Below are 19,829 nucleotides of genomic sequence, written 5' to 3'. Positions count from 1 at the left end.
GAGCAGGCACCGGCTGAGGAGCAGAGGGATCGTCGCGCTCGCGGCTGACGGGCGGCCGGGACTAGCAGAAGTGGGCGGGGTGGCCACCTCTCGCGGCAGCCCGGGCCGGCCGGGCCCGCCGCCCCTCCCCCCCCCGTTGATTGGCTCAGGCGGCCAGTTCTCGGCCCGTGATTGTGCCGGGTCACCAATCCCATTCGCCCGTGCTGCGGCCACGCCGCCCTGAGGGGCTGTGCATCATATTGGAGCCACCGCCTGTAGTCTCTGGGCAGCCGTCAGGACGCGATTGGTCCGCGGAGATCGGAGAGGCGGAAAACCCGGGCTAGATTTCTGGTTGCTTTTGTTCCCGCAAATTTACGTGGAGCATTGTTTTTGGGCGAAAACGGGGCGTTCGGCCTTCCTGCTTTATTCCTGAGCGGTGTAAGAGGGAGGTAGTGGGTATCTTCGAGAAACGGCCGCCGCGGGGTCCGGAGCCCTGGGTTCCAATCCCGGGTCGGCCACTGCTAAGCTGTGTGACCTTGGGTGAGTCACTTGGCCTCTCTGAGCCCCAGGCGCCTCCCCGGGAAAATGAGGGTAATAATAACCGCTCCCGGGGGGTTTGTGCGAAGGTGTTCAGCTCACACAGGGCCGGCACCGGCACTTTTGAGGCGGCTGACTTGCCTTGGGGGTGTGATAGGAGGTGCAAGCTTTCTCCAAAAGCCTCCTCCAAATGCAGCCTTTAAATCCGCCTTCTTTCCGCGGCTACTCCACCAGCTCGCCAAACCGAGAAAATGCAAACACAGGGGCGGGGGCAAGGGAGCTGACCTGGCTGGAAGTAAACAGAAACGCCACCCCTCCCCTGGCACTTGCATTGGCACTGGATTGCAGGTGGGGGAAGGGCCGCTGCTCCCAACCACCTTTTAATCCCACCACTTACACACAGGCAAAGAAGCAGAGCCGCGGGGGCTGGAGGCTCATTCCTCCCCTGCCCTTCCCCTAGAGCGCTGCTTTGAATGTCTGTTGATCTAGAACGGGGTCTGTTCATTCATGGGTTCCAGGTCCCAAGCGCCCGGGAGCAGCTGAGAGCAAAGCTGGCGCCCTCCCTACCCCGTGGAGCTCACACTCTGGTTCTGGGCAGTGCGCAGTGGAGATTGGTTGAATCAGTGAATGAACTTTTTAAGGATATGGTCCAAGGTGCTGAAAACTTCCTAACAAAACTCTTCAGCCAAATCTGGCACGCCTGTGGTTCCAGCTACTGGGTAGACCGAGGCAGGAGGATCGCTTGAGGCCAAGAGTTCAACGCCAACCTGGGCAACATGGTGAGACCCCCCTCCCCCCCAGTCTCTCCAAAACAAACAAACCCCACATTCTCCAGTCTTAGGTCTTCAAGGATGAACAGACATTGCAGAAAGGCACGGTTGGGAACAGAAAAAAATGCTCTCCACTCCCCCAGCCCCCTCCACACCTTGGGCACATTTCCCTGGAGCTGCCCCAGTGTTCTTTGTCAGTGTAGGAAGAAGCAAAAATCTAAATGAGTCAGGATGGCCTCCCACATGGGCACAAGGGCAAGGCTGGGGACAGTTGGGTCTCCTCATCTTATTTCCCAGGTCTAGGCTGATTTCTATTAATAATTAAATTAATCGTTGTTCTCCTGGACCTCACTTCTTAATGTGATTCCAGGAAACTGGCCACATTCCAAAATTCATAATCTAAGATAGTGAAATAACGTGAACATCAAGACAGTTTGGCTGGGCTTAGAGGCTCACATCTGTAATCCCAGTACTTTGGGAGGCCGAGGGTAGATCCCTTGAGCCCAGGAGTTCAAGACCAGCCTGGGCAACATGGCGAAATCCCATCTCTACAAAAAAATACAAAAATTAACCAGATGTGGTGGCATGTGCCTGTAGTCCTAGTTACTTGGGAGACTGCGGTGGAAGGATTGCCTGAGCCCATGAAAGGGAGGTTGTGGTGAATGGGGATCCCACCACTGCACTCCAGCCTGGGTGACAGCATAAGACTCTGTCTCAAAAACAAAAGATTCATTTCTTATTGATAAAGCAAGCTCCTTGGAGAAAGATCTTGGAACCTCATTGGGGGTGGGGGTGGGGCTTCTTCAATCCAGCCGAGCTGGCTGTGAAACCCCCAGGCTTTGGTACCAAGTGAGCTCCAGTCCCAGCTCTAGCTGACTGTGTGAACTTGGCTATGCATTCAAAGGCCTCTGAGCCTCAGTTTCCTCATCTGTAGAAGAGAGCCAGGAACCCGTCATCCTGGCTAGCAGTGGAAGTCAAAGGTGCTCATGGAAAGAAAGTCCTTGCTGGCTGGAACAAGGGAGGCCTGAGCTGTGGAAGTCCTTGGATCAAGGTCCTCCCCACTTCCCGCTGCCTTTTTGGTCCTTCTTGCGTGCTGTTTGTGATTTAATGGCTTAGTAGGTTGAATCATGTCCCCCCAAAGTTTATCTCTACCCCAAATCTCAGAATGTGACCTTATTTGGAAAAAGAGTCTGCAGATAATTAAGGTAATAGTCAAGATAAAATCACACTGAATTAGGGTGAGCCCTACATGCAATGAGACTGTCCTTACAAGATACAGAAAAGAACACATAGAGACTTCGGGGGAAAGGAGACTATGTGCAAGGATGGCAGAGATTGGAGCCGAGGGGTGCCTGGTCCTACCAGAGGCTGCAAGAGACAGGGAGGACCCTCCCCTAGAGCCTCCAGGGGGAACAGCCCTGCCCACACCTTGACTTTGGACTCCTGGCCTCCAGAACTGTGAAAGGGTAAGTTGCTACTGTTTTCACCCCCCCCACACCTCCCCCTCCCCTCCCCCACCCCACCTGCCCCTCCCCCACCCCATCCCCACCCCTCCCCCACCCCCCATTCCCCCATCCGTCCCGCACTCACACGTGTTGTGGTTATTTGTAGGGCAGCCAGGGAAACCGAAACAATGTCATTTCCCCCCAGACGTCGGTGTGGCTCAGCTCAATCCAGTTCACAACAAATATGAAATCCCTGCCCTACAGGACCAGGCCTCAGGAAGGGCTTGGGGGCCTCAGAGGCAAATGAGACCAGGTCCATCGACCCTACAGAACTGACAACCTGGACTCCCCACTCTGAAGTAGGCAGACTGCCTGAGGGAGGGGGCCTCCCTCATGGGGAGAGGGCAGGCGCTGACCTCCCGGGCCCTCCAGCATTCTCTGGGTCCTGGCCCCAAGATTCTGGTTTTCCACACAGGGCACCTACTGTCTCACCCTTCCCTGACTCTGCCCGTGCACAAGGTGACCCCGGCTGCAAGCGTGCCAGGAGCTTTTCTCCACCTCAGCCTCAACATCTGCCACCTCTCCTCCTCTGGAGAGGGAGGCAGCTGAAGGACACCAGCCCCACGCCTTGCTGGAGCGGCTGAGATCGCTGGGAGGAGGTTGGGAGAGGACTGAGGGGCTCAGGCTAGATCAGGAGGGTGGGCCCTGCCTCCTTGTGAGGGGGCCCAGCACCACGGGGAGCCCACAGTGTAGGGTGCTGTTCAGCCAAATTGGTTACCACTGGGTGTGAGGTCTGTGGTTGTGCAGGGTTGAAGGGCTGGGTGTCATTTGCCTCTGAGGCCCCCAAGCCCTTCCTGAGGCCTGATCCTATAGGTCAAGGAAGGACTATTTGTTGTGAACTGGATTGCGCTGAGAGCCACACTCATGTTTAGGGGGAAATGCCATTGTATTGGTTTCCTGTGACTGCCCTACAAATAACGACAAAGAGGCAAGGGGAGAAGTGGGGCTGTCCCTTCCATAGGGCTGCAGTCAAGCACAAATGACTCGAATAGTATTAATTTTGAGAGAGAGAGAGAGATTTGGAGTTCACCACAAATTCTCCAAACAAACAATTTTACAAGGAGGACATGACCCGCCTGGCATTACTGCTTAGGTCTGAATGAGTGATACTGACTGCAGCAGGTGACCAGGCCAAGCCCAGAAATGGGCCACGGGGACCCCAAGCACATGCTCTTCCCCCAGACTGCCGCCATCTTGCTTTTCCTTCAGACCTAGGACCCTACGAGAGGAGGGATCTGGAGGCCAGGACAGGAGCAGGACAACACAAACAGAGGCCTCAGAAGAAGACTCAGAGTGGGACAGGGGTTCCTTAAGTGATCGGGGCTGGAAGTGCACAGAGAAGCCTGGTGCAGCAGGGAATTTTCTCTCCCTGGGGTGCTGCCAAGGTATGTGTGGTCTCCAGCTGCGACATGCGCTTCCTTCCCTTGGCCTGAGTCCTGCTTTCCTGTGATTGAGAAGGTTTGGGACCTGACACCCTGAGCATGGAGGCCATAAATCCAGTGGATCCCTAAACTTCCTGATGGGGTCCTGGCTCCAGGCCTCGGTTCCTGACAGCCTCGTGTAATTGACAAAACCCCATGGGGCTGTTTCTGATACTGCTATCAAAATTCCCATCATGCAGATACTGAATGGTCAAGGGCTTCGGCCCGTGCCACACAGTTAGTTCATGTTGGAATTGGATTCTGCCCTAAGTCAATTGCCCGTAGACTCTGCCCCTCCCAGGAGGAAACCACAAATGTGACATATTGTTTATTTGCTATTTTTGCAAAGGTGTCTGTTGCTTGCCAGCTTTCCCAGCCATGACTGCAGACAAAGTCCACCTAGAGTCATAAATGGGCAATCAGCCCCGAACAACGTCCAGCCCCGGTTTCTGCATGGCGAGGCGTTTTTGTCCATGGCAGACCTGCTTACCCGGGTGTCTTTGGTGTGGGGCTAGATGCAGCATTTCCCCAGTGGGAATGGCCTGGGGTCTTATTTAAAGTGGAGGGTCCTAGGCCTGGCCCCACGTATGGAGTCAGGATCCCTAGGGGTAGGACCTTGGAATCCGCATTTTTTTTTGAGACAGGGTCTCACTCTGTCACCCAGGCAGTGGCGCGATCTCAGCTCTCTGAAACCTCCACCTCCTGGTTCAAGCGATTCTCCTACCTCGGCCTCCTGAGTAGCTGGTATTACAGGCACGCACCACCATGCCTGGCTAATTTTCTATATTTTTAGTAGAGATGGGGTTTCATCATGTTGGCCAGGCTGGTCTCCAACTCCTGACCTCAAGCCATACACTGGCCTCGGCCTCCCTAAGTGCTGGGATTACAGGTACAAGCCACCGTGCCTGGCCAGGAATCTGCATTTTTGCTAGTAACCCTGGTCATCTCCATGCACACCAAAGCTTGAAACCACTGTTGGGGTGTGGAGTTCTTGCTTCCAGACTTCCAGGGCCTATGGATTGAACAACAGCAGCCACAGTAGTAATTAGAATTTTCAGTCTGAACCACAAGCCTGCCATGCAACAAGGGTTTCCTCCCGTTTTACAGATGAGGGACCTGAGGCTTCATAAGGCTGTTATTGACCTGAGGTCGCACAGCTGATGGCTCCTGGGTTCTTAGCGTTAAGTTTTGCAGCCTTATTTCTGTTGTGTATTTGTTTCTCATATTTCTGTGTTTATTGCACTGCAATTGTGATATCCTCTAAAAGCCAAGGATGAACTCACTGCTGACCTTGGTTTTATTCGTTTGTTTGTTTTCACCTTTTCTCGTGAAATGTGCAAACATACTCAAAAGTCAAGAGAATCATATGGTGATTTCTCATAGTCCCCTTTGGCCAGCTTCAGCAAAGATGACATTTTGCCACTCTTATTCCATCCATTTCTGTCACACCACCCCCGACATACACACATGTTCTTTCTAGAGTATTTTCAAGCAAATACAGGATTTTTAAAAACATGTAAATGACTGTGTTGTTTTGTCTGATTATGATGCAATACGTGTTCCTTATGAACAGCTTATACCTCAGTAAAAAACAATATAAAAAGCCACAAATCATCTCAATTCCCAGCATGTGCCACACACATATACACACCACATAGCACATACAACACACACACATTTCACACACACCACATGCCACATACACACCACACACACATATACACACCACATAGCACACACAACACACACACATTTCACACATGCCACATGCCACATGCCACACACATATGCTATGTGGTGTGTATATGTGTGTGGCATGTGCTGTGTATGTGTGGTGTATGTGTTTATGTGTGGTATGTGTGTGGCATGTGCTTTGTATGTGTGTGATGTATGTGTTTATGTATCTGTGTGGTATGTGTGTTATGTGTGGTGTGTATATGTATATGTGTGGTATGTGTGTGGCATGTGCTGTGTGTGTGATGTGTGTTTATGTAAGTTTGTGGTATGTGTGGTGTGTGGTGTGCATACATGTGGCATGTGTTGTGTATGTGTGCAGGGTGTGGTGTATGTGTGTGGTGTGTGGCATGTGGTGTGTGTGGAGTGTGTGTGTGTTCTATGTGCTATGTGGTGTGTATATGTATGCCTGTGGTATGTGTGGTGTGTGTGGTGTGTGCATGTGTGTGGCATGTGCTGTGTATGTGTGTGTAGTGTGTGTGCTTGTGTTTGCAACACAGACACCCCCACCTGAGTTTGGTGCAAGCAGCACCTTGTAAGAGAGCAATTCTGACAGTCACCGCCACAGTGGCCGCCTTGCCTGGAGCCGGCCAAGTGGAGGCGGAGGCAGGGGCTTAACACCGGGGCTTCCATCATGAGCGAAGCTGGTGCTGGCTGTTATCATTTGCAGGTGAAACAACTGGGGCAGAGCGGTCACTTGCAAAGGACAGCCCACCAGCCAGGGACAGAGCTAGGGCTCAGGCTAGCAGCCTCATGGTGCCTCTCACCAAGCCTGGCCAGGCTAAGGGTTTTGGCACCGAAAACAGGAAGGGCAGAAGTGCCAGGGGACAAAGTACTTTCATGCCTCATTTAGCCCTGGTGACATGCTTTAAAATCAATAGATCATTATCCTTACCTGGCCGAGGGGGAAATCAGGCCCTGGGGGAGGCCAGCAGATACCAGCAGGGCTAGGACTTGAACCAAGTTCTCCCGATCCCAAATCCCACTGCCCCGTCCCCTCCAGAGCAGCTGTGGGTCAAGGCTGGGTCTGGATGGTGACTCTGGTGAGGAGGGTCAAGTGGACCAGGTTCCTGAAGCCTCACAGCTGTGGCTGGTGTCCCGGCTGTTGACGCCTGTTGAGACCTGCTGGTGGCTGGGGTTTCATGTCCTCATTTCCCTTGGCCCTCACAACAATCTTGCCAGTAGAACATTCTTCCCCTTTTACAGATGAAGAAACTGAGGTTTAGAGAAGCCACTTGCCCAGTGTAGACAGCGAGAAGGACAGGTCCAGGTCTGCTTGATGATGAAGCCTGTGTCTTCTTTGCTGTGTGATCCTCATCACGTTAGGGGATTCCTGAGGAAGCAGAGGATTTTGCCCTTGCATTTGAGCCACAGCAGCTCTAGTAAGTACGTGTGTGTGCATATGTAGGTCCTGTGTTCCTATTGATGCTAATATGTACAAATTGCATATTAATATATATTAACATGTATTACTATATAATAATACATATCTGAAAGCTGGCTTCAGCTTAAGACTTTGTTTGAGAGTGGTTTGGGGGTTAACACTTTTTTAACCTGCTGGTCCACGTGTCATACGTATGATTCCTTGCACATATTTGAGTCTTGGCATGCCTGCTTCTTTTCTCTTACCCAGGGTTGGCTCTTCACTAGGAGGCTGGCACAGAACCATCAGAACGACCACTGGTGTAAGACACAGTAAAGCCCCCCTGTGTGTTCCTGTGGAAGCTGGCCACGCCAAAACACATAGACCAGAGGCTTAATTAAATTCTCAGCTCCTTGAGAGCAGGAGTCAGGGCTGAGGCTGATTAAGTTTGTCACTTTGGATTTCCAGCTCCAGATGGGTACCATGTATGCAGTTGGTGCTTATTAACTGTTTGCTGGTGGTCTTTCTGCCTTTTTTTTTTGAGATGGAGTCTCACTTTGTCACCCAGGCTGGAGTGCAGTGGTGCGATCTCAGCTCACTGCAACCTCTGCCTCCCGGGTTCAAGTGATTCTCCTGCCTCAGCCTCCCCAGTAGCTGGGATTACAGGCACCCACCACCACCTAATATTTGTATTTTTGGTATAGAAGGGGTTTCGCCATGTTGGTCAGGCTGGCCTTAGACTCCTGACCTCAAGTGATCCACCCGCCTTGGCCTCCCAAAGTGCTAGGATTATAGGTGTGAGCCACTGCGCCTGGCCGAAACCATTGAGTTTTACAAACTTCAGTGCCAATTTCTTACAGCCCTTGGGGTGTGGCCTGGGTTGGACTCTAATGAAGAGAATTGAATCTCCTAATAGTCAGCTGGCATCTTAGCATACACTGAAGTAGGGATTGACATTTTTCTTTGAGGACAGGCTTCAAAGTCTTGCGAGCTTCCTTGCTTTGTCCAGGGAACTGGGAAAGAAAAATTTACGAGATTTATGCTGTCTTCTGGGTAGGAGTGTAAGTTCCTGTTGCTGCTGTAATAATAATTACCACACAATTAGTTGCTTAAAACAACACAAATTTATTCTCTTACAGTTATGGAGGCCAGAAGTTCAAAATGAGTTCCATGAGTTTAAAACCAAGGTGTCATCAGGGCTGGTTCTTTTTTTTTTTTTTTCTTAAGACCGAGTCTCACTCTGTCGCCCAGGCTGCAGTGCAGTGGCATGACCTCCGCTCACTGCAAGCTCAGCCTCCCGGGTTCAAGTGATTCTCCTGCCTCAGCCTCCAGAGTAGCTGGGACTACAGGCACCCAACACCACACCTGGCTAATTTTTTGTATTTTTAGTAGAGACTGGGTTTCACCATGTTAGCCAGGATGGTCTCGATTTCCTGACCTTGCGATCCTCCCACCTTGGCCTCCCAAAGTGCTGGGATTACAGGTGTGAGCCACTGTGCCTGGCTAGGGCTGTTTCTTTCTGGAGGCTCAGAGGGGAATCTATTTCCTTGTCTTTTCCAGTTTCTAGAGGCTGCCTACAGTCCTTGGCTCATGGCTCCTTCTCTATCTCCAAAGCGCATCACTCTGTCCTCTGCTTCCACAGTTACATCCCCTTCTTTTACCTTTGAACTTCTTGTCTCCCTCTTTTCTTTTCTTTTTTTTTTTTTTTTTTTTTTGAGACAGGGTTTCACTCTGTCACCCAGGCTGGAGTGCAGTGGTGTGTTCACAGCTCACTACAGCCTTGACCTCTTGGGGCTCAAGCGATCCTCCTGCCTCAGCCTCCAAGTAGCTGGGACCACAGATGTGTACCATCATGCCTAGCTAACTTTTTAATTTTTTGTAGAGACGAGGTCTCCCTATGTTGCCCAGGCTGGTCTTGAACTTACTCAGTATCATGAGAACAGCATGGGGGAAACTGCCCCCATGATTCAATTACTTCCCACCAGGTCCCTCCCACAACGTGAGCATTATGAGCTTACAATTCAAGATGAGATTTGAGTGGGGACACATAGCCAACCCGTATCATTTCACCCCGGCCCCTCCCAAATCTCATGTCCTCACACTTCAAAACAGAATCATGCATTTCCAACAGTCTGCCAAAGTCTTAACTATTCCAGCATGAACCCAAAAGTCCAACTCCAAAGTCTCATCTGAGACAAGGCAAGTCCCTTTCACTTATGAGCCTGTGAAATCAAAAGCAAGTTAGTTACTTCCTAGATACAATGGGGGTACAGGCATTGGGTAAATGCACCCATTCCAAATGAGAGACATTGGCCAAAACAAACGGGCTACAGGCCCCATGCAAGTCTGAAATGCAATAGGGCAGTCATTAAACCTTAAAGTTCCAAAATGATCTCCTTTTACTCCACGTCTCACATCCAGGTCATGCTGATGCAAGAGATGGGCTCCCACACCCCTCCCAGCTGCTTTCGTGGGCTGGCATTGAGTGTCTGGCTTTTCCAGGTGCACAATGCAAGCTGTTGGTAGATCTACCATTCTGGGGCCTGGAGGATGGTGGCTGTCTTCTCACAGCTCCACTAGGCACTGCCCCAATGGGGACTCTGTGTGGGGGCTCCAATCCCACATTTCCCTTCTGCACTGCCCTAGCAGATGTTCTCTATAGCAGAGAGCTCCACCCCTGCAGCAAATTTCTGCCTGAACATCCAGGTGTTTTCATACATCCTCTGAAATCTAGTTGGAGGTTCCCAAACCTCAATTCTTTCTTTTTTTTTTTTTTTCCGGAGACAGAGTCTTGCTCTGTTGGCCAGGCTGAAGTGCAGTGGCATGTTCTCAGCTCACTGCAACCTCTGCCTCCCGGGCTCAAGCAATTCTCCTGCCTCAGCCTCCCGAGTAGCTGGGATTATAGGGGTGTGCCACCACACCTGGCTAATTTTTGTATTTTTAGTAGAGACGGGGTTTCACCATGTTGGCCAGGCTGGTCTTGAACTCCTGACCTCAGGTAATCCACCCGCCTCGGCCTCCCAAAGTGCTGGGATTACAGGCATGAGCCACCGTGCCCGGCCCAGACCTTAATTCTTGACTTCTGTGCACCTGCAGGCCCAACACCACATGTAAGCCACCAAGGTTTGGGGCTTGCACCTTCTGAAGCAATGGCCTGAGCTGTATGTTGGCCCCTTTTAGCCACAGCTGAGATGCAGGGCATCAAGTCCCAAGACTGCACAGAGCAGCAAGACCCAGGGCCTGCCCCTCGAAATCACTTTTTCCTCCTAGGCCTCCGGGCTTGTGATGGGAGGGGCTGCTGTGAAGGTCTCTGACATGCCCTGGAGACACTTTCCCCATTGTCTTGTCAATTAACGTTTGGCTTCTTGTTACATATACAAATTTCTGCAGCTGGCTTGAATTTCTTCTCAGAAAATAGGCTTTTCTGGCCAGGCACAGTGGCTCATGCCTGTAATCCCAGCACTTTGGGAGGCCGAGGCGAGTGGATCGCCTGAGGTCAGGAGTTCGAGACCAGCCTGACCAATCTGGTGAAACCCTGTCTCTACTAAAAATACAAAAATTGGCCAGGTGTGGTGGCAGGTACCTGTAATCCTGGCTACTCAGGGGGCTGAGGCAGGAGAATCGCTTGAACCTGGGAGATGGAGGTTGCAGTGAACCGAGATCATGCCACTGCATTCCAGCCTGGGCAACAGAGCAAGACTCTGTCTCAAACAAACAGACAAACAAACAAAACCCAGAAAATAGGTTTTTCTTCTCTATCACACTGTCAGGCTGCAAATTTTCCAAACTTTTGTGCTCTACTTCCCTTTTAAACACACGTTCCAATTCCAAACCATACCTTTGTGAATACATAAAACTGAATGCTTTTAAGAGTATCCAAGTCACCTCTTGAATGCTCTGCTGCTTATAAATTTTTTCCACTAAATACCCTAAATCATCTCTCTCAAGTTCAAAGTTCCACACATCTCTAGGACAGAGGCAAGATGCTGCCAGTCTCTTTGCTGAAGCATAGCAAGAGTCACCTTTGCTCCAGTTCCCAACAAGTTCCTCATCTCAATCTGAGACCACTTCAGCCTGGACTTCATATCACTGCCAGCATTTTGGTCAAAGCCATTCACCAAGTCTTTAGGAAGTTCCAAACTTTCCCACATCCTCCTGTTTTCTGAGCTTTCCAAGTCACTAGGAAGTTCCAAGCTTTCCCACATTTTCCTGTCTTCTTCTGAGCCCTCTGTTCCAACCTCTGCCAGTTATTCAGTTCCAAAGTCGCTTCTGCACTTTCAACTATCCTTATAGCAGCACCCTACTCCCAATACCAATTTACTGTATTACTCTGTTCTCAGGCCATTGTGAAGAAATACCTGAGAGTGGGTAATTTATTTTATTTATTTATTTATTTATTTATTTTTTTATTTTATTTTTTGAGATGGAGTCTCACTCTGTCACCCAGGCTGGAGTGCAGTGGCACAATCTCGGCTCACTACAAGCTCCACCTCCCAGGGTCACGCCATTCTCCTGCCTCAGCCTCCGGAGTAGCTGGGACTAGAGGCGCCCACCACCACACCCGGCTAATTTTTTATATTTTTAGTAGAGATAGGGTTTCACCATGTTATCCAGGATGGTCTTGATCTCCTGACCTCGTGATCCACCTGCCTTGGCCTCCCAAAGTGCTGGGATTACAGGCGTGAGCCACCATACCCGGCCTGGCAGTGGGTAATTTATAAAGAAAAGAGGTTTAATTGACTCACAGTTCCACGGAGCTGGGGAGGCCTCAGGAAACTTAAAATCATGGCAGAAAGCACCTCTTTACAGGGTGGCAGAAGAGAGAAAGAGTGCCAGCAAGGGAAATGCCAGACGCTTATCAAGCCGTCAGATTTTGAGAGAATTCACTCACTATCACAAGAACAGCACGGGGGAAAGTGCCCCCATGATTCAATTCCCTCCCACTGGGTCCCTCCCATGGCGGGTGGGGATTATGGGATTACAATTCAAGAGGAGATTTGGGTGGGGATACAAAGCCAAACCATATCAGCCACCATGCCCAGCTAATTTTTTTTTTTTTTTTTGAGACAGAGTCTCACTCTGTCTCCCAGGCTGGAGTGCAGTGGCGCAGTCTGGGCTCACTGCAAGCTCCACCTCCCGGGTTCACTCCATTCTTCTGCCTCAGCCTTCCGAGTAGCTGGGACTACAGGTGCCCGCCACCACAACTGGCTAATTTTTTTGTATTTTTAGAAGAGACGGGGTTTCACCATGTTAGCCAGGATGGTCTCGATCTCCTGACCTTGTGATCCACCTGCCTCAGCCTCCCAAAGTGCTGGGATTACAGGCGTGAGCCACTGCGCCTAGCTTTTTTTTTTTTTTTGAGACAGAGTCTTGCTTTATCACCCAGACTGGAATGCAGTGGCATGATCTCTGCTCACTGCAACCTCTGTCTCCTGTGTTGAAGCAATTCTCCTGCCTCAGCCTCCCCAGTAGATGGTATTGCAGTTGTGGGCCACCATACCTGGCTAATTTTTATATTTTTAGTAGAGATGAGGTTTCCCCCATGTTGGCCAGGCTGGTCTTGAACTTCTGACCTCAGGTGATCTGCCCACCTCACCCTCCCAAAGTGCTGGGATTACAGGCATGAGCCACTGTGCCCTGCCCTAATTTTTTTTTTTTTTTTTTTTGTAGAGACAAGGTCTCACTATGTTGCCCAGATTGATCTTGAATTCCTGGCCTTAAGTAATCCTCCCACCTTAGCCTCCCAAAGTTTTGGCATTAAAGGCATAAGCCACCATACCCTGCCAAGATACATAACTTAATCATATCTGCAAAGTCCCTTTTACCATGTGAGGTCACATCCACACGTTCTGGGGATTAGGACGTGGGCATCTTTTTGGGTGCCGTGATTCAGTCTGCCACAGTGGGTACACAGCAAGCCAATGAGGGGGTAATTAAGTTAACATGAAATGTCCCACAAGTTCTATGTTATAGAGCAGTGATCATGTCCCTGGGGTGTGAGGTGATCCACTGAGGACCAGGAAGAAGAGATGAGATTATTGCTTAAGATTAAGCAAGAAATCAGGTTTTATGAATATTGACTCTGAGCTGACGCTGGCTCTCTGTACCCATGACGGTCTGGTCAGAAAAACAGAAAACGCACTGGTTAGTTTAGCAGAGAGAATTTAATATTGGGCATTGGTGGAACGAGGAATGGAGGACTAAAGAGGCAGAAGGGGGACCTGAGGTCACAGGCGGGGACACCCCTCAGGCTTGGTGGCACTGCGCTGGTGGCTCCTCAGCTGTCACCCAAGGGAAACTTGCAGGATGAATGGGAGTTTCACAGTGAAGTCCCATCTGCCAGTTTGTTAGCTCTTTTTTTTTTTTTTTTTTTAATGAGACAGGGTCTGGGTCTGTCAATCCAGGCTGGAGTGCGGTGGTGCGATCTGAGCTCACTGCGACCTCTGCATCCTGGGCTCAAACAGCCCTCCTGCCTCAGCCTCCCAAGTAGCTGAGACCAAAGGCATGCGCCACCACACCTGGCTAATTTTTATATTTTTTGTAAACATGGGGCCTCATTATGTGGCCCAGGCTGGTCTTGAACTCTTGGGCTCAAGCAATCCACCCACCTTGGCCTCTTAAGTTGCTGGGATTACAGGTGTGAGCCACCACACCTGTGTGTTAGATCTTAAAATATGGCAACATACGTTGGTGAAGTATTGGCTTAGTAGAGTGGATCTGTAACTTCTGGTACCTATCTTGTCTGCTTCTAAGTAAATTCGATGTATGCCTTAAAAAGATTCATACAAAGGAACTGTGGAATAAAGGAAACACTAATAAGCCAAGCAGAGTAAAGAGTGAGAACGTATCAGAGCAGCTATCTTATTCCTGGCCTGAGCTCTTTATCAGACATATCCCAAGGTAAAAACAAAGGCAGCCAGCCAGTCAGTCCTGCAGAGGACAGTCACACAAACCCTAGTTATCCAGAAGTCTATTCGAAGTACAGATTAGAAAATCCATCCCTGTTGACAATAATCCTCACCCCAAATGCATATTTTGCCTTGAGATGTAATGGAAACCATCATAATTAGCAAGACATTAAAAAGAATGTTGTTTGTTTAATCTTTTACTCGGCATTTAGAAATTTCCATTTTGGCTGGGCACAGTGGCTCACGCCTGTAATCCCAGCACTTTGGGATGCCGAGGCGGGTGGATCACCTGAGGTCAGGAGTTCAAGACCAGCCTGGCCAACATGGTTAAACCCCATCTCTACTAAAAATACAAAAGTTGGCCAGGCATGGTGGTGTGCACCTATAATCCCAGCTACTTGGGAGGCTAAGGCAGGAGAATCCTGAATCTTGGAGGTGCAAGTTGCAGTGAGCTGAGATCACACCGCTGTACTCCAGCCTGGGCAACACAGCAAAACTCCATCTCAAAAAAAAATCCATTTTGACAGGAGTTTTATGATTATACATAAAATATGAGAGCAGCAATGCATATATACAATTCATAAGTTTTAAGATACACGTATATGGTGGGCACCTGCGGGAAAGGTTTTGCCCATTAGGATCTATGATCTAAACACTTTGGAGACTCCTGCCCTGAAGAATTCATGTCTATGAGCTATCCAAAAACCCAGACCAGGCCAGGCGTGGTGACTTATGCCTGTAATCCCAGCACTTTGGGAGGCCAAGGCAGGCAGATCACTTGAGGTCAGGAGTTCAGTACCAGCCTGGCCAACATGGTGAAACCGCATCTCTACTAAAAATACAAAAATTAGCCAGGTTTGCAGTATGCGCCTGTAATCCCAGCTACTCGGGAGACTGAGGCAGGAGAATCACTTGAACCCGGGAGGCAGAGGTTGCAGTGAGCCGAGATCGTGCCATTGCAATCCAACCTGCACAAGAAGAGCGAAACTCCATCTCAAAAAATAAAAAAACTCAGATTAAACAATGATTATAGATGTTTTATGAAATCAATCAAGAAAGTTCATAAAGAGGATGACCACAATTTTTTTTCTGTCTGCAAGATCCGTATTTGTTGTTCTGTGCCACATTAATAATTACATAACAATTATATAATGTATATATCCAGGCCTTGATAATTGCCATTGTCTACAAGATGCTCTAGAAGTCCAAAGGGAAAACAAGCCTGAGAAAGTCCAATAGGGCTTCACAGAAAAGGTGGCATTTAAACTAGGCCTTGCTTGGAGCTGGAGAGTTCCACGTGGCTAGGGAGGCCTCACAGTTATGGTGGAAGGTGACGGGCAGGTCTTAATTAATGAAGCTTTAAATGTTTTTTCATTGGGGCCAGGCATGGCAGCTCACACCTACAATCTCAGCACTTCAGGATTACTTTTTTTTTTTTTTAAACAGAGGGTCTGTAACTTTCACCAGATTCTTAAGGAGTCTGTGACCTGGGAGAGTTTTAAGAGTGGGAGAGCTGTGAGGCCACGCTCAGGCTGGATGCCAGCTGTGGGACCCCTCGCTTCACCTCTCTGAGCCTCAGCTTCCTCATCTGTGCAATGGGGCAGCCTCACAGACATGCAGGACTGCTGTTCTGGACAGGCAGAGCCTGGGATCCAGAGGAGCCCAGCGCCCGCCAACTGCAGTACCCAGCACCAGCAACCCCAGCATTGGGGGCTGACTCCATTCTCCTCCCCAGGGCTACACCAGCTCTAGCTTCCTGGCCGCCAGTTTCCCCAGCAACTTCATTTTGTTTATTTGCAATGGCTTCTTGGGGTCTCCTGGAGAAAAGATTCTCAGCGGAGTTCCAGAAAATGAACGCACTCTGCCCGTGCTCGGAGAGCTCCCACCTGTTCTCTTGGCTGGCCGGCTCAGAAGAAATGATGTTAGGAATGTTTATCTCGGAGGAAGCGGAAGAGCTCCTTTCAGCAAAATAAGAATGAACCACAAAACGAGGTGCAGGGGGCCTTGTCAAGACATCGTTGCGTGGTGCCATGGGAACATCCACTTCCTTTGTCCTGCCTCAGCTGACGGTGCCTCGGAGATGCCCTGAGCTACGTCAGCCAGGCTGGCATCCAAGGGGCTCCTTATTGGCTCACAAGACACGTTGCTTTTTCAGGACCAGAGAGACTTGGAGGTCCTCACCTGCAGCCCCAAGCCTTTGTTTAGGCTGTGCTGTGAGGCTGGCTCTCTGTGGTCAGCATCTCAGCGTCCCTGCCTGGCCAGCAAAGGGGTGACATTTTCCTTGGGTGCCCTCTTGCAACATTGCGTTAAATTCTCAAAAAGGTGCAAACCCTTAGGGTGAAGTTTGTGTCTAGAATATAATGGTTAAGGGCCTCAGTTCTGGAGTCGGAATGACCAGGGTTTGGGTCCCGGCCCCATTGCTTTATAGCTGCCTGAGCCTCCGTTTCCCAGTGTGTGGAATAGCTGGTAACCAGCATTCCTACTCCCATGGGTGTTGGAGACTTGAATGAGATCGTCATTACAAAGCGTTCAGCACAGGTTAAGTGCTGATAGGCGGAAAGGAGATAATCAGTGGTAGAGATTATTATTTTAGTTGTCTGCTTATAAAATCAGAAAATGGGAAATAGAAAAATACAAAGAAGAAAACCAAAAGTGCATGTAGCCCCACGGCCCAGCAATCCACGCCACTGGCCTTTTGTTAGCTGTCCTTCCTGTTTTTTTTTCCTGTGGGTGTGTATGCATGTGTATATTTCATAGGATCTGGTCATAGTTGAATGAGGATAGTTTATGTATGTATAGACATGTTAGTTTTTTCTTAATACCAGGCATAATATATCTTAACCCACTTTTTTAAAACTTAAAAATATATGGAGAACACATTCTCCAAATCATTACATTTTACCATATTGCATATTTTTTCACTTTGTAATGTTTCACAGTAAGGATGTGTTTTAGAATCAATGTCAAAAGAAATATGCCAGCTATTTCTTCTTTTTTTCCCCCCTAAAATGGGGGTTATGATGACACTGGTAATACAAATAACAAATGATGGCTTCTCAGATTCAAAGAAACACAGCAGCCTAAAAGATCCTTCTTAAATTCCACAAAGGATTCCTCAGTGCCACTGTTGTCACTAACTCAATTGACTTCTATTTTTGGACATTTTGGCTCCTTTGGGTTTTTTTTCACTATTACCCACCATGCCACACAATAGAGTCTGCAGGAAACGCAATTCAATGGGCCAACGGGCCCTGAGGGATGTAGGTGAGGTGGAAGGTGGAGGGACCTGAGAATTTCTGTTAATGTCATGGCCAGCCTGTGCTGACCTTGTAGGGAGAAAGATGGGGGATAAGTACCCCAGCCTCCCTCCCCGCCCTCCCTCACATCTCATGCCAGGGCTCCCCCAGTGGGAAGCAGAGAGGGTGAGGAAGGGGGAGGGTATGGTTCTCAGGCCAGCCCCTGGGCAGAGAGAGAGTGACCCTGGTTGGGCAGCCCTATGGCCCTGTGGAGCTGAGATGCCAGCTTTAGATGGGGGGACTTACAACATGGGCTTTCCCTTCCCCAGCGGAACAGAAGGCACCGGCGAGAGGCCCTCCTTGTCAGCACCAGGGACAGATTGCTCAAGAATCTGTGTGCTCCAAGGCACAAGAGGGGTGCTGTCTCCTTTTCTGGAGTTCCATCTCATGCCTACATTTCAGGTAGGATGCTATTTTTAAGTGACTGGCACCATGGATCAGTACACTTGGAGGGAGGAGAGGGGATGCCACACATAGCAGGGGTGGGTGCTGTGAGCAGGGGTGGGGAGAGGAAAGGGGGCTGCGTTCGAGCCACTCTGACAATGAAGCTGAGGGCTGGCTGGCTGTCACACCCACGGCCGACATTAATCACATCCTGCCTGGCACTCCCCAGCAGCTCTGACACATGTGGCCGCACCCCACTTCTGGAAAGCTCCCTGCTCAGGCTCTGCAGAGCACTTCTCGCAACACTTCCCTTGCTGGATCCATGTCCCCAGCATGGATTCCTTCAGCCTGGCTCTGGCCAGGGGTGGGCTCTGAGCCACCATGGGACTGAGGCAGAACACACTGTACAATGCAAGGCTGAGCACGCTGGGCCCCTTCGGGATGCTGGCGGTTATGTGGGCGGTGGGATGGGTGGGGTGACATGGAACATGCCTCATTTGCTCCTCCAGCTAGGGTTTTGGGGTTGCAAGCAACAGAACCTGGCTCTTGCTAACCATGTTGGGGCTGGACGCAAGGGTTTACAGGCAGGACCTGAGCTAGCTACAGAGTGGAGAGGTAAGATGAGAGCCAGCCCACAGGAAGGCCAGAGTGGAACAGTGTTGGGAGCCTGAAAGATGGGGACTAACAAGCAGCCTCTGGCTGGGAGGTTCTGCCGGGATCAATTTCCTCCATGCTACAGAGGGGACTTGCTCAGAGCCACGTGGCTAATTGGAGGCATGGACAATCTCCGAACTCAGACCTCTGACAGATGCAGCCCTCTGACCAGTCTAAAGCTGGGTCCTCCCAGCTCAGGGACGCTGTCCTCACAGGAATGCCTAATGGGGCTTCCTGCCTGCCCATCCCAACCCCTGGGGCCACACATTGCTTATTTTGGATTACACCGGGCAGCCTGTGCCCCGGGCAGAGGGAAGGAGAGCTTGGGCAGGACTGGGGAGTGTGACTCATTTCTGTCTACCCAGCCAAGCACCAAAGGCAATGCTGGCAAGTGGGAGACGGTCCACAGCCACTCACCAGCAGCCAGAAGCCAGGCTCAGGACAGCCAGGCCTCAGCTTACACAGAGGCCAGCAAAGAATGGCCCGGCAGGACAGGACGCTAAACCTCATTTATCTGAGCAGTGCAAGGCCGCCTGGTCAGTGTCCACTCCACACCCAGGCCCTCCTCTCTTTGCTGCGGCCACAGCAGATGTGCCAGCTGCCCCATTGCCACACAACGCCAAGCCTCCATCCAACTCATCCTGAACGCCCTTCCCCCGTGTCCTTCCTATCTCCGTGAACGTGGCAGTCAGAAATCCAATGCCTGGTGTCAGGACTTCCCAGCTGTAGATCTTGGGCAAGTTGCATCCCTTCTCTCTGCCTCAGTTTCCTCCTTTGTAGCATGGGGATAATACCTTCTTTACAGGGTTTAACAGCCAGGAATCAGGTGTGCAAAAGCGGAAGCGTGGTTCATCACAGGGGCCTGCTGTGGCGGCTGTCCACCTAATAGCCACATTCCCCGGACCCAGCCTGGAGGAGTGTGCCATCCCCCGGTTTGCTCTCCCTCTTCCCGTCTCGGTGATCCAGGCCATAAAAAATGGCTCCTCCCAGATGCCATAAGATAGAAGCTGTATTGCCCTCGTGGCAGGAAGGGGACATTTGGGCTACTTCAAACCAAACCAAACAAAAAACTCACTGTCATCAATTCTTGCCTTCTAAAGGGAGGGGCACATTTCATCTTGGGGATGCTGGCCTGGGGATTCCAGCTAGCCAAGAGCAGAGGAAACATCATTTCCAAGCACGAGCTAGTGCTCTGTGCTGCTAAAAGTCCCAGAGTATCCTGTCCTGGCTCAGTTGAGCCCCTTACTGAGCTCAGGACTCTTTTGGCTGCCAATGACA

General features: G+C 50.3%; 1 long non-coding RNA gene across 2 annotated transcripts; it reads left to right on the top strand.

Moving 5' to 3' along the window:
- Positions 1-827: 827 nt before the first annotated feature.
- LOC129531438 (uncharacterized) lies at positions 828-17,908 on the top strand. Of its 2 annotated transcripts, none has more exons than XR_008676659.2 (4): positions 828-1,295; positions 4,001-4,176; positions 7,153-7,328; positions 17,783-17,908. It is a non-coding gene; the product is annotated as an uncharacterized lncRNA (long non-coding RNA). The 2 variants fall into 2 exon arrangements; XR_008676661.2 differs by lacking the exon at positions 828-1,295 and adding an exon at positions 3,272-3,390.
- Positions 17,909-19,829: the final 1,921 nt, after the last annotated feature.

This window comes from Gorilla gorilla, chromosome 12 (assembly GCF_029281585.2).
Source record: "Gorilla gorilla gorilla isolate KB3781 chromosome 12, NHGRI_mGorGor1-v2.1_pri, whole genome shotgun sequence".
Lineage (NCBI taxonomy): Eukaryota > Metazoa > Chordata > Mammalia > Primates > Hominidae > Gorilla > Gorilla gorilla.
Note: the sequence above shows the minus strand (reverse complement) of the source record. Positions and strands in the feature narration are given on the sequence as shown.